Below are 14,285 nucleotides of genomic sequence, written 5' to 3'. Positions count from 1 at the left end.
ATTCACATAAGGTACCCTTTCAAGTGAAATGTGCTTTTTATTACACGGCTATCACCCGTGATGAGATTATGCACAGTGTGGGTTTGGATCAAGTTAGAGTACATTTAATCGAATAAGAGCAGCAGTAATGGAAGCATGCTGGACCCAGGATTACACTGCACGGCCTGCTTCCCTTTGAGCTCAGCTTATGTTTAGCAAATTTCAGACAATGAGAATGTTATGAGGGGGGAAACTCTGCGGCCCTTGACCCCTGCCCACCAGCAGGTCAAGCATATGACACATTAGATTGCTTCCATATCATGAGGTGCACGGCACATACTTATAGCCTGACGAGACTGTTTAAATGTACGTATCTCTGACAAAACTGGTTATAATTGATAGTGATCACGGTGTGATTTTGGTCGTCCTGTAGAACTTCTACGGGGCCGGCTCCAAACATGGCAGTGTAACAAGGAAATGTGCAGAGATGACACCGAATACCGTCACTCAGCTTTTATTGAAAACAGTCACATTGGGAATATTGTCTGCAGAAGTCACTTAATGTGTTCAGCCTGACGGAGGAAATGTTGGTTCTGCCTTGAAACATGCTCACAGTTAATAAAGCCTGTGCTGTGTGGGTCTTGGCTGCTCCCATGTGGCATGACAAAGACTAGCAGTTGCAAGTATGTCCTTACTGTCAAAGATAGCCTACCATTAAAACTATTCTACATCACATTAGACTCCAACTTCAAAATAAAATGGGTTCCTTTTTTCATTTTCAAATTATATCTTTTGTGCTGGAAATGATGTGGTATTTTCTAAAAGAAACAGATGAGTTGTGTGTATGTCGTGATAACTACTAACCCTAACCCTAATGTACCAACAATAGATATAGATGCATAACAATAACCAGAATCATTTGTTTCTATGAAGGTTAGAAGGACCATAAACAGTTTATTTTATCATGCGTAGATTTTAATAATAATGAATTCATATTATTGTAGAGAAATTACATTGTATCTTGTGTGTCAGGGTGAGTGACTGACATAAAACCGCTCATTTCCAACAACCATACAACCACAAGCTGACTCATAACTTGAAGATATATCTCTTGGTGTATTAATAACCTGCACGGTTTCATCCTAACCATGGCCAAAACAAATACTACAGCAAAAACATAGTGTGTGAATTGGTGTCATTGAAAGAAAAGAGGCCCTTATCAAGGGAAATGCTATGGCACATCACATTAATAACTTAATTTTATTATAATAATAACTTTATTTATATAGCACTTATCTAAACAAGGTAACGAAGTGCTTCACAAAATCCATGGCAACATTTTGTATTCAATTCAGTTCAATTTTAAGCTCATAATCATAACAAGACTTTAAAATGTATAGAGAAACCCAACAGTTCCCACAATGAGTAAGCACTTTGGCAACTTTGGCTACAATAGGTAAAGCACAGGTGGAAATCATAGTAAAATTAAAATGACTGAATTCCATGTTTCAGGGCTGTTGTTTTGATGACACCTGAATACAACTGAGCCAATGTCATAACACAATGCATTCACTGTGACTGTCATGTACTTTTGTCGATTTTGGTCTCAATACTCTGGGAGAAATATAGATAATCTTTGTATGGTTATACAAATAAAAAAAATACAAAATACAAAATGTTCTAAGCCAGGTCGTCTCACAGGGAACAAGATTTGCGAATTACCTAAAATACTATATCAAATAGAAATGCATTTTTAAAGTATTTATTAATTTATTTAGAATGTTACTATTATTATTATTATTATTATTATTATTAGTAGTAGTAGTAGTAGTAGTAGTAGTAGTAGTAGTAGTAGTAGTAGCAGTTCCTACCACAGCTACGCTGATGACACCCACCTAATCCTCTCTTTTCCCCAATCTGAAACACAGGTAGCAGCACGAATCTCGGCCTGTCTGACTGACATCTCTCAGTGGATGTCCTGAAAATCAACCTTGACAAGACCGATCTACTTTTCCTTCCAGGGAAAGGCTCTCCCACCCATGACCTGATGGTTGCCTTTGAAAACTCCGTGTTAACCCTCACCCAGACTGCTAGGAACCTGGGTGTGACACTCGACAGTCAACTCTCCCTGACTGCCAACATTACTGCAACAACCCGTTCCTGTAGATACATGCTGCACAACATCAGGAGAATACGCCCCCTTCTCACACTGGCTGGTCTACCTGCTAGTGCCATCTGACCTCTGCAGCTCATCCAGAATGCAGCAGCTCGACTGGTCTTTAACCTAAGTTCTCTCACACTACTGGCTCCCTTCACTGGTTACCAGTGGCTGCCCTCATCCGTTTCAAAACACTAGTACTTGTGTACCGTGCTGTGAACAGATCGGGTCCAGTCTACAACCAGGACATGGTCAAACCTTACACCCCAGCCCGTTCACTCCGCTCTGCATCTGCCAATCGGCTTGTTGCTCCCTCACTGCGAGCTAACCACTCAACAAAATCACGACTGTTTGCTGTCCTGGCTCCTAAATGGTGGAACGAGCTCCCAATGACATCAGGACAGCAGAAAGTCTGCACATCTTCTGTCGCAGACTAAAGACACATCTCTTCTGACTTCACCTTGGATTAAAAAAGATTAAAAAATTTAAATTTAAATTAAAAAAAACTATATATATTTGGTAGCACTTATATGGCACTTACATATAGCACTTTGTAGTTTGGCTTTCTTGAAGCAAATTTTACTTGTTGTTCTGGGTTTGTACCCTCATGGTTGATTGCACTTATTGTAAGTCGCTTTGGACAAAAGGGTCAGCCAAATGATATGTAGTGTAATGTAATGGTATAGTAGGAGTAGCAGTAGTAGAAGTAGTAGTTGTAGTAGTAGTAGTAGTAGTAGTAGTAGTAGTAGTAGTTGTAGTATTCTTGTATTCATTTAATATAATACAATAATAATAAAATGATTGGACATAGTTTTTAACGGATGTACCAGTGTGTAGTCTACTAGGTGCATAGTGTGATTCCTACACATCGGTATGAGTCAGGAAACGGGCAGGAAACATCACTGCAGACCCATCACACCCTGGACACAACCAGTTCCAACTCCTCCCCTCTGGTAGGCGTTACAGAGCACTGAAGGCCAAAACTACCAGACACCAGAACAGCTTCTTTCCTCTGGCCGTCACTCTGATGAACACTTAATCAGTCATACAGTGTCAGGAACAATCCGTGTGCAATAGTACCTTTATATTCTAAATTATATATATATATATATATATATATATATATATATATATATATATATATATATATATATATATATATATACATATTCCATCTACCTCATGTATATAAAGTATCCTGTGACAATCTTTCCCAAATTTGTTCTAGCATCTCTGCACTCTGCATCATTACACTATTTCTCCATTTCATTGTCATTGTTGTTGTGTTTTATGTTCATATATACAGTACATACCTTTGCCTATATATTTATATTCAAACTTGTACATAGTAGTTAAATGTTTGCTTAACCTTGTTCTGCTTTGGTGTCCTGGTGCTTAACCTTGTTCTGCTTTGTTGTCCTTGTTTTTGTCTATTTCTTTACGTTGAGAGCAACGGAAAAAAACGGAGTCACATTCCTTGTATGTGTACGCATACATGGCCAATAAAGCTGATTCTGATGAATGCATTTGTTTTAGATGAATAAGCAGTAACACTATTTGATCACCAGGGGTCAGCAAAGCTTATCATTTAAAACTAGAGGCCTATTACACAACACTACATTTCATAAAGATAAGACAATCAAAGATGGCTCTGCTTCATAAGGACGTCTCATCCTGGTGATTACAGGCTACATAAAGGATTAAAACGGGCTAATAAGACGTATCTATATATATATTCATGTATAAGTCGTCGATCATTTTAACATGATACTGCAGTATTTCCTTGAGAGGAGGTAGAATAGTTTTTTGTTCCGGGTGAAGTCATTTCCCAGAGGTTCTGTGATGTTGTTTGAAAACTCGCCTTTAACAACCCGTCAGCTGCAAATTAGCTTCAGAAGAACACCACAGGAAAGGACGTGTAGCCTTCACAATAAAAGCTTCACTCGTTTTCAGTCAAGTGTGGTTACGCAAAATGTTATATATCAGGAGTGATTTGTTTAAACAGCTAAAACGCTCATAAAAGACACAAGAGGCAACACAATACATCATTCAATGCATTCAACATGTTCCTCAAAAATAATTAACCATAGATAACCACCACCCATATACTTTCTGTGAAGTAGGTTATGTATTTATCTTGTACAATCATATACAGTAGGGTTTATGTGGATTGCAGCAGGCATCACTCTTTAGAAATACTCTCAGAAAAAATAAAATATATTGCAGCACGGATGTGTAAAGGCCTTCAACCATGCTATACTGTATTTGTACATAATATTTTGAGATGCTGGTGTCTAGATTATTATTTTGCCAAGGAAGTGTTGTTTTTGTTTGTTTGTCTGATTGCATGGATTACACATAAACTATTCCACCAGCTTGTTTGTAGAGGGGGGATCCAAGGAAGAACCATGACACATTTTTTCAACATTTCCCTGTCATTTGTCATAGAATATTTCATAGATCTTGATGAAATAACTCAGACATGTTTAGGGAACTGCTATTTATGAGTTTGTGCAAGTTGGTGCAGATTCATTGGAGGTAAATTGTTGGAGCTTGGTGGAGATATGCAACATGCCCATTTTAGCTTCTATGCTTGTTTGTATTTTCTGAACAGCAATGCAATTGGACAATGAGACAGTTACTGAATTTCAAAAAAGTGTGGTGATGACATTATCAATCTAAATCTGTTTGTTCTGACCCCCTAACAGTGTTATCTTGATTGGGTTAATGATTGGACTGGGTCAAAAAGGAGGGAACACATTACAGCCATTCTCGCCTCTCTGAACTGGTTGCCTGTCAGCTACAGGATTGATTTTATGTTTGTGCACAAGGCACTAAATGGTCTCACCCCATCCTATATCTCAGAGCTCCTGTACAACACTGTAAGAAGATTGAGATCATCTGACCAGAGACTGCTGTCTGTCCAAAGATCAAGGACTATGTGTTTTGGGGACAGGACCTTCTCCATCGCTGCTCTATATGCCTCAAACTCTCTCCCTCCCATCCGATTCCCCCCCTTGATAGAGTTTCTCAAAATACATCTGAAAACACATTTTCATTCATTAGCCTTTCATTTTGCTTAAATTGCTCTATTGTTGTTATTAGTGTTATTGCTGTTATTGATGATGGTAGTAAATATAATAATAATGACTATCTTTGAATCAACAATAAAGTGCTATGTGAATAAAGTTGATTATGCAAGATTAAAAAAAAAGACATATTTATATGTCAATTCAATGTCATTTAAAATGTTGTCTTTAAACAAAAAAGCTGCAGATTGAATCTCACACAGGCTCGTATGTGATTCTCAGGGGGCTTTTATTTTGAACAGGGGATGCGGATGTTCTGTGGCAGACTTGCCGGTGGTGGCGGAGGGAGAAGCCTGCGGAGGAGCAGCGGCAGCAGCAGCAGCAGCAGCGGTGTCATCGGCGGCGGAGGAGGAGGAGGAGGAGGAGGCTCAGCTCCTGAAACAAACAGGAAGCAGCACCGCTCCTCTCCACCTGTGAGCTGTGTCCTCAGCACACACACCGAGGCAGAGCCCAGCTGAGGCTCCTCATACACACACACGGGCACACACACACACGCACACACCAGAAGACCTGTGACTGTAACTTCCAGCTGCCTCTTCTCCTGGCGCCTCCTTCACCGACCTCCCACCGGAGAGAGACTCAAGGTAAGTCCGCAGTCTTTCAACCTTTCACCTGTCCGGTCCCGCATCAAACTGCGTTTAAAAACATCTTCTTATTTAATGTCGCATCGCTTCGGATGTCCATTAAAAAACACGTAACCTTTCTCCTGAGAAAACATCTTAAAAACTTCAGGGAATCCAAAGCATCCGCGTGTCATTCAACCAGTAAAGTAGTTCCCCAGCCAGCCTCGATTCCGATAAGAAGAAACATGGCTGGATTGTTTTACGGTTTATTGGGTTTAAGCTAAAACAAAGGTTACCTTTGGTGGGTGGCGACAGTGACCGCAGTTGTTACATTTTAATGGCAATTTTCTGAACATCAAGTGTTTGTCCTGGGTTCAAACGTAACCTGAACACACCATGAGGTTCTGTAGTTGTGTTAAAGAGTCAGTGTTTGTTGGATTCACCCACAAAGCGAGACAACAACAAAGTCATTAGTTTTCTCAACAGAATGTAGCATTCCTCTCTGATTACAGCTCAGCTCCGTTGGTTTTTTTTCTTACGTTTTCTTATCCTGACAACAGGGAGAGAAGCTGATTTAACCCTTTCAACTTGCACTTATTTGTGGTTTTTATTACACTACAATGCAAGATTTTGTAATTTTACATTGTGTGTCTTGTAAAAGGTTGACGCCACATACTCTCTCATGTTGGTATAGAGATCCTCTTGATCTTTTTCACTGACCGTTGATCCCTGGTTCCCACTGGTACACACACACACACACACACACACACACACACACACACACACACACACACACACACACACACACACACACAATCTGTGTCTCTTTTATTGTTGAGAAATAGACAGACAACGGTGCCAGAGAAAAAAAGAGGATGTGAAACTTTGGAGGTGATTCATGTTCTCAGCTTTTCTGTCCTAATCATATCCTTGAGGTTTTATTTCATGGAGAAATGTCAGAGGTGACAGAGGCTCAGTAGACTGGAGCTGTTTGGTTATATGCTCTCCCTGATGCAGTGGGACCCAACTATATATTGATGAAATCTATATGAATCAACAACTAATCCTAATTTGTTTGGGCACAATATCTGTCAGGATCCATCATGCTGACTGTTAATGTGCTAAGTGAGCTTCAAACCATACATACCTGTATGATGCAGCTTTGAGTACAGGTGTGTATGCAACATTTGGTATCTCATTTCTCCAGAGGACAGTACGTAATCACAGGTTGTCTAGCAATGCGCAGCACTGCTTTATGGTCATATTGACAATATTGAAATTATTTTTCATTTATAGAATTTACAAAAAATAGAAATTCCTTCTGGCATTTCAACTATGAGCAGACTCTCAGTTTTATGCGTAGAAGATTTAATCACAGTATCAGATTACATAAGCGGCAGCATTACAGAGGATTTCATCGCATCGCCCACTCCTGTCTTATAGCCCTGGGCACATGTTCCAAATGGTCAAAGGAGTATTTTCTGTCATGTGAGACTCAAGCTGACATTTCTTTTTTTTTTTCTATTAAACATTAGATAATTGTTCCGTTTTTGTAATTTCCCAGAGGTTTGTCATTAAAAGAATCTCAATGACGGTGCACACACATTTCTACTGTGCTTCCCCTCACAGTTAATGATTACTTGAATCTTTGCAGTGAATCTTAGAGCCACACATTACTCATGTTACAGAGCCACATGTTACAAATGAGAATAATTATCATCAAGAGAATAAACCAATATTTGCTACTATTTTAGTTTTGCAACGGTCCTGGAAGCCCTGCGTTGGGTGGGGTGTGCTGTCAGCCCTCCTCTGAGGTAAAGTTAGAAAACACTGATAAGGCTGACTGACGTCACTCTGCAGACATCAGCCAACAATACAGCTATTTATTCCAAGCCAGATTTTGTCCCAAAGCCCTGGTCTCTACTGAGAAGCTGAGCACAAATGAAAGCAAGTTCTGACTAAGTGCTGCCCCTAAAACAAAAGGGGAAAAAAGGTTTTGCAACATTGGTGACGTCCATGTCCTACATCACGAACATGTTGTTTGGTGATGTAATTTTCTGCGCGGGGCTTCCTAGAAGGGTTGTGGTTTAGGATTCAGTTACTCGAATGTTGTAGGGTGTTTGGGGCTGAGGAGGGGGCAGAGAAAGGTGGTCGTCTTCAGCCGGAGTAAAGTATTGCGTGGTGAAACTCTGAGGTTAGGATAAGAGCAAGGAGCCATGTGGCTAACACAGCCAGCTTTACTTTACACGCTGGCAGCATGTTTGGTGTCACATATGAAAAGAATAACACAATTTATTGGTGTAGTATTTTGCAGTGTGCTCAATCATATCAAGTCTTGGAGTAAAACATATCAAAACATCAAGGTGTAACGGCATATTGCAGCGTGGTTAAACCAAACATACAGCACTGTCATTGAGTATTTGGACAATGGTATTTTTTCATTGTTTTGGCTTCGTTCCACCATGTTGGAGTTCAAATCACCAGGAGCAGAAAATGCTGACTTTCAACATAGACAGTGTTTCCATCCATACTGGGTGAAGGGTGTGGGAAAAGCTCTTAGACACGTCCGTTTGCATGTTAACGTTAAACGTTAAATTAAAGTCTGTTTATGACATGTCAACATTTTGTCCTACTACTTATTTAGACTCGAACCCATGTGTGGTCAAGCAGTTGGTAACTGCTGTATGTCAATGTCAGAAAAAGCTGCGAAATCTCCCATTTAAGACGCATAAATACTCATCTCTTAATTTGATTATTGCTTTTTAACTTGCACCCAGTCCGGCTCTCCAATCAGGACCATCAATCGGGACTGCATTCACTGTGTTAAAAGCAGATCAGCACATCACTCAGGGCAGCTGACCTCACCAGCATCCTTGGTGTGTTGATTCAGTGAACCGATTGTTAATCCTTTTGTGATAACTACATTGAGTGAGCTTTGAAATTGTAGAGAACTTTGAAAAACTACTGGGACAAGTTTAGTTTTAGCAAGTGATTCCACTCTCACACCTTTTAGATCCATTTCTGTATAGACGGCAATGTACGTGTAAAGATTTAAAGAAAAGCAAATGTGCCAAAAGATGAAAAAAAAAAATGAGATGAGATTCATTTTGAAGCTTTACAATGGATAACACTTATTAATCCCCTGTGTTATTGTTTGCCTGACATGTATGTTCTTGCCTCAGAGCTTCTGTCTCACTGATTTCCTGCTGTGCTTGAATACTGGGACTGATACAACTCAAGCGTGGGATAAAAAGCTGTGTTTTTCTAACGTTTTTTTCTCAGAACAACACATTCAAATAAATTTTTTCAAGAGAGCCCCTCTCCTACCAAGATTTTTATTGTCTGAGTACCTGTTTGGACTGAAATACCTGGAGTGTGCTGCTGCTGTCACCATCCCAATTATCTTCCTCCTCTCACTCTCTCTCCCCGTGTATCTCCCTCCACTCTCACTCATTTCACGCCTCTGCACCGCTCCTCATTATAGGGAAAGGCTTGTGTAACATCCTCTCAAATTGTCTTTTTCTTTCTTTTTCATTTGTGTGTAAGTACAAGCTGGCGTTCACAATGTCTGCTAGCTTGCACAATCACGCTCATCTTTTCCAAGCCCCAGTCTCATCCTCTATGACTGACCAAGCAAAATGGTGTGTTCAGTATTCACTTTAACTAGGTGCGAATTGCACCTTACTACCTTTTATAACACCAACATGAAATGCAATTTGCTATGGCAAGAAATGTCTGTGCCTGTGGAAGCAGAGCAGCCTTTTGGAATTCTCCACTTTGCTGCTCAGCACGCCGGGACCTGCCAAGGAATGCAGGGAAGACACAGTGGGGGATACATGAGAGATGGATCTAAAATGACATGTGCTTTACAGAGAGTGATTTAAAGAAGTCTACAAAAGAACATCATGAAATTAAAAAGCTCCCTAAATTCATTTGCGGCACACAATTGGAGCAGGAACACAATGAAATATGTCAAATAGACCCAATACAGATTAGAAAACCTATTTAATCATATTTACTCTAAAGTTTAAATGCCGCAACAAACCTGGGGCTTGACAGCTTCCCTCAGATCACCTTCCATTCACATGAGTGAATCTTCTTCTTGTACCTGCAAACACACCCTCACCTTCTTAAGTCAGACAAATTGTGTAAACAGAACTGAGAGTTCCCACTGAAACACTATTGATCTGGTTAATGACATCTTTGATGAAACATGTTAGTTACGGTGACTATATTGACATGCAATATTGCTGACAGAAAAGTGAGATTAAAAGAGTAAATGTCCTTTTTTGAATGGCTTCGCTGCACATTTCTTTTCCTGTACTTGAATTGTCTTTCTGGGGGTTCTGCAGACAAGCAGTGCATGAAAAGACTGAAAATGAGTTTGTATATCACTCTGCCTGAGAACACACCCACTGTCATAGCCCTGCTGAGTCAAAAACTATAATAATGTGGGTGGATGGATCCCCTGCACCTCACATATCAAACTGTCTTCGGTCGAAATACTGAACCCTGAATTGACCTTGATGGTTGTAACATCAGTCTTAGGGAATGGGTGAATGGCATCTAGTGTAAAGCAGTCAGAGGGTCTATTGGACTAGAAAAGCACAACATAAACACAGTCCATATTTACTATCCACTTTCCATTTTTGTGTTGGACACCCTCACCTCGAATGAAAATGAATAACTACAGTATGTTTACCATAGCTGCACATATTTTAACCTAAAGCCATAGATGATCATTTCAAATTGATGAAGCAGGCCAATTAGTTTCATTCAGCAGACCCACCTGCTGCTCGCTGCAGCTCTCGGTCATCTGGCTGTTCAGGGGGCTTTGTGCAGCTTCTCTTTTACTCCCTGAGCTGGTCTGAATCCTTCTCCATTTACTAAACATCTCATATCTTTGTCAATGAAATTCACCAGCAGATTTGTGATGCGCAGCCATCTTTTTGTTAGGGCAGAGCATTTGGTGAAGTCATGAGCTGACTGCTACAGGATTTGGATCTTTCCTCAGCTACTGAATGCTTCTTCTGAGTGTGTATGGCCTTTGTAATTATGTTTTATTCCAGGATGGAGTTGCACATTTTACAATGGTTTCATGTTTAGTGGAGCCATTATAACTCGCTAGATTCGATAAGCGCTAACAATAATTATTGCTATGTAATTGTATTCAGTAGCGCTATCACAAAAGTTCAGTACATATTGATATAATGCTTGTGTATTTTGTCATGGGCCTGAGTGAAGGTTGTTTCTTTATGGGCAGAGAATGACAAACACTTGATTAGTGGCAAGAAAAAACTTTAGAATATAATCAGCGTTAAAAGCCTCTTCCCGGATACTTCCGTGTTGTCAGTGTCATAATCCAGTGACCGGGGACTTGTCAACATCAAGCTTAAAGGGATAGTTCACCCAAAAATGAAAATTGACTCATCTACTCACCACTATGCCGATGGAGGGGTAGGTGAAGTGTTTGAGTCCACAAAACACTTTTGGAGTTTCAGAGGTAAACAGCGTTACAGCCAAATACAATTCAATACAATTAAAGTAAATTGTGAGCATTTCTTCAAATGTCTGAAATGTCCGCTGTGAGTCACGCACGAACGCGGCTCCGGAGGAGGATAACAGAGGGCATTTAGGCTAATTGGAGTCGAATTTGAATGTCTGGCTTAGGGACACTTGGGCGACACCACATGAGCAGTATGGAGACATTTTATGTTTTTCCTAGGTTATTTTTCACATTTGAAGAATTGGTCACCATTTACTTCAATTGTATTGGATTTAGCTAGATAATAAGGGAATATTCATTTTTAGGTGAACTATCCCTTTAAAGCGCCATCGCAGGCCAATAAAGTTAGCAAAGTTCAGACTTGTTTGTGCAACCGCCTCTGGCTAATAAATAAACAAAGTTGTAATGACTCATTAATTTAGATTTGTAAAATATCAAATAAATAACAAACATTACATCAAACCAAAGCCTCTGTGGTACGTCACCTGTGGCTGCCATGGTGGTTCAGCGTCTCCTGGCTGGGACAACACTTTGATATGGTAACTGCGGCAGCCTCAGATGCATAGATAGTGTTGGGTTATGCTACATACCCTTGAGGCTCCGGCCTCCACTCTGCAACCTGAGAGGACAAAACCTCAGCTTCATGTCTCTAAGGCAACACTTCCTCCATGTACAGGTCCCTGTCTGCTACTGCTGATGACACACGGACATGTCATGTCACACACATGTCTCTTTATTACTCTCTCTCACCTCTGTTTGCCCTTGCTCATGTGTGCGACATATGACTGATCTCAGCCAGCTTAATCTTTGTGACTGTCTGTGCTGTAATTACTGTGTGACAGTTTAGTCTCGTGGTTGTCCTGGCGCGTATGTGTGTGTGTTTGTCTTCTGAGTGATCAGTGCTATTCCCCGGTCTGAGATGGACCTTTGCTCAGTCAGGCAGCTGGAAGGTAACTGATTTACAGTGTCTGAGGGGAACTTTTGAGAATACACCCACAAACACACTCACACTCCATCCACCCACCTAAGTGCAGCCTCACACTCGTGTCTATAAATAGAGATAGAAACAAGTAGTGAAAGAGAGGGGGAACAAGATGAAGGAGTGTGTAAAGGTCATGGGTTGACACGTACACTACAAACACATACAGTGGTTGAAAGACTTGATATTCTTCATCCACCTCTAAATTTTACAATTTAATGACGGTAGGCACATCTGTGGGTGTGTTTCTCAAGCTCCTCTGTGATGGAGGGTCATAAACATCACACTGTGTTAATGAGCGGGTGTGTATTGTTTTTAGAATGGAGGGACAGCGCTCTTTTGTTTACGGTGAGGCACCGATGACGCATGGTCAAATGTAATGGCCCTTCAGACCGCTCTAGGTTTGGGAGTGCGTGGAACGTGTGTTCTGGTGCATTCCTCCCGCATTCCTTTTGCATGGTTTGAGGGCATTAACTAAATCGCCTTTACTGGATGTGATTTTTTTTTTTCCCGACATTTTTCCAGTGCATAGCATAAGGTTTTAAGTTGATTTCTCACTTTTCTTGGCAGCCTATACTCTATACTACTTATTTATGCCAAAATGGTATAAGAATCAATCAGGACATAGTTGAGATAAGTTATTTATCACAGTGAAAGTGTTTCTCATTTGTTTTCAGTGACTTAACTCCAGGGTTTAGTCATTACAGGCCCAGAAAGGAAAAATTGTATTGTTAGTACAGGGAGTGCCCTCCAGGAGATTTGGTTTATTATGCAACGCTCCAGGGCCTGAAAAACTACCTGTTTACAAAAGGAACTTTCACTGGACTTTGAGGCCTGAAGGTCAGAATGAACTTTAGGATATTTGTATTAAGATATTTGAGAACAGTAAGGAAATTAAAGTATATTCTTCCCAGTGACTGACCCATGCAATAAAAACTGTGTGTGTGTGTGTGTGTGTGTGTGTGTGTGTGTGTGTGTGTGTGTGTGTGTGTGTGTGTGTGTGTGTGTGTGTGTGTGTGTGTGTGTGTGTGTGTGTGTGTGTGTGTGTGTGAATTCAGTTGGGATTTGCCCCAAGGTAGATGAGAGTGAGAGACTTCGCTGCTGATGAAGCCCACAGTTTTAGGATTGTGCATTCCTCTCATTCTTGTAACGGAGGATGGGTGGAGGAGAGGAAGGGTGTGTGAATGTGTAGAGACAGATATGAAAGTCGAAATATACAATTATAAGATTGTCAGCTATTTTAGGGGAGGATCTGAAGTCGAGAAAATCCCATAACCTGAGTTGTTAAGTTTGTTTTTAGGTCTTTAGGTCTACATACATACTTATAGTGAACACAATACCTCAGGTACAGTTTCTTCAAATTTAACACAAACCTTCACTTTGGGTCAAGGACAAACTGGTTTAAATTTGGTGGTCAAACGTCACTGACCTTTCTGAACATGCTTTTTGCCATAATTTTAAACTTCTAAATAATAAAATCCTACCTTCATACCTGTTCATTAAAATTCTTCAGAGTCATTACTACATAATATTACATTAGTCGGGACAGACATGGATGTAAACTGCAACTTGACTGGTGGCAGAGGCGTATAACCACATGTGTTTGTGTGGTTAGTCCTTTCAGAACAGAACAGCATGTATGTGCAGGTGCCTGATCCCTTTTGTGTCAGAACAATAGAAACACATAACTCTTGAAGCCAACGTCACTAACCACTACTGTGTGCATTATACTGGAAACTGTTATCCCTCAGAAATGACTTCACTTTAGTGAATGGCTGAAGTTGCTTTAACAACAACTTATGGCAAAGTAACTAAATTCATTAAACTCACAAATGTGGTTTTGTCACAAAATGATTCAAACAGTAGGAGTCATTAACGCCTCCGAACTGTCACTTAATGCCGTGTCAGTAAATTATATTTCATTGTAGATTTACATTTTCATAGTTTTAAAGGTTTTAAAATGCGACTCAGTAAGATCTCTTTCGAATTGTAGCTTTAACTTTTTACTGCT

The 14,285-nt window shown here is 40.2% G+C and overlaps 1 protein-coding gene across 1 annotated transcript in view; it reads left to right on the top strand.

Annotated features, from left to right (window-relative positions):
• Window positions 1-5,508: 5,508 nt before the first annotated feature.
• pik3cb (phosphatidylinositol-4,5-bisphosphate 3-kinase, catalytic subunit beta) overlaps window positions 5,509-14,285 on the top strand; it is a 56,464-nt gene continuing 47,687 nt past the window's right edge. The window contains exon 1 of the mRNA XM_035154666.2: window positions 5,509-5,810. The gene's annotated coding sequence lies outside the window, so the exon portion shown is untranslated. The remainder of the gene's footprint in view (window positions 5,811-14,285) is intronic.

This window comes from Hippoglossus stenolepis, chromosome 4 (assembly GCF_022539355.2).
Source record: "Hippoglossus stenolepis isolate QCI-W04-F060 chromosome 4, HSTE1.2, whole genome shotgun sequence".
NCBI lineage: Eukaryota > Metazoa > Chordata > Actinopteri > Pleuronectiformes > Pleuronectidae > Hippoglossus > Hippoglossus stenolepis.
This window is presented reverse-complemented; position numbering and strand designations above follow the sequence as displayed.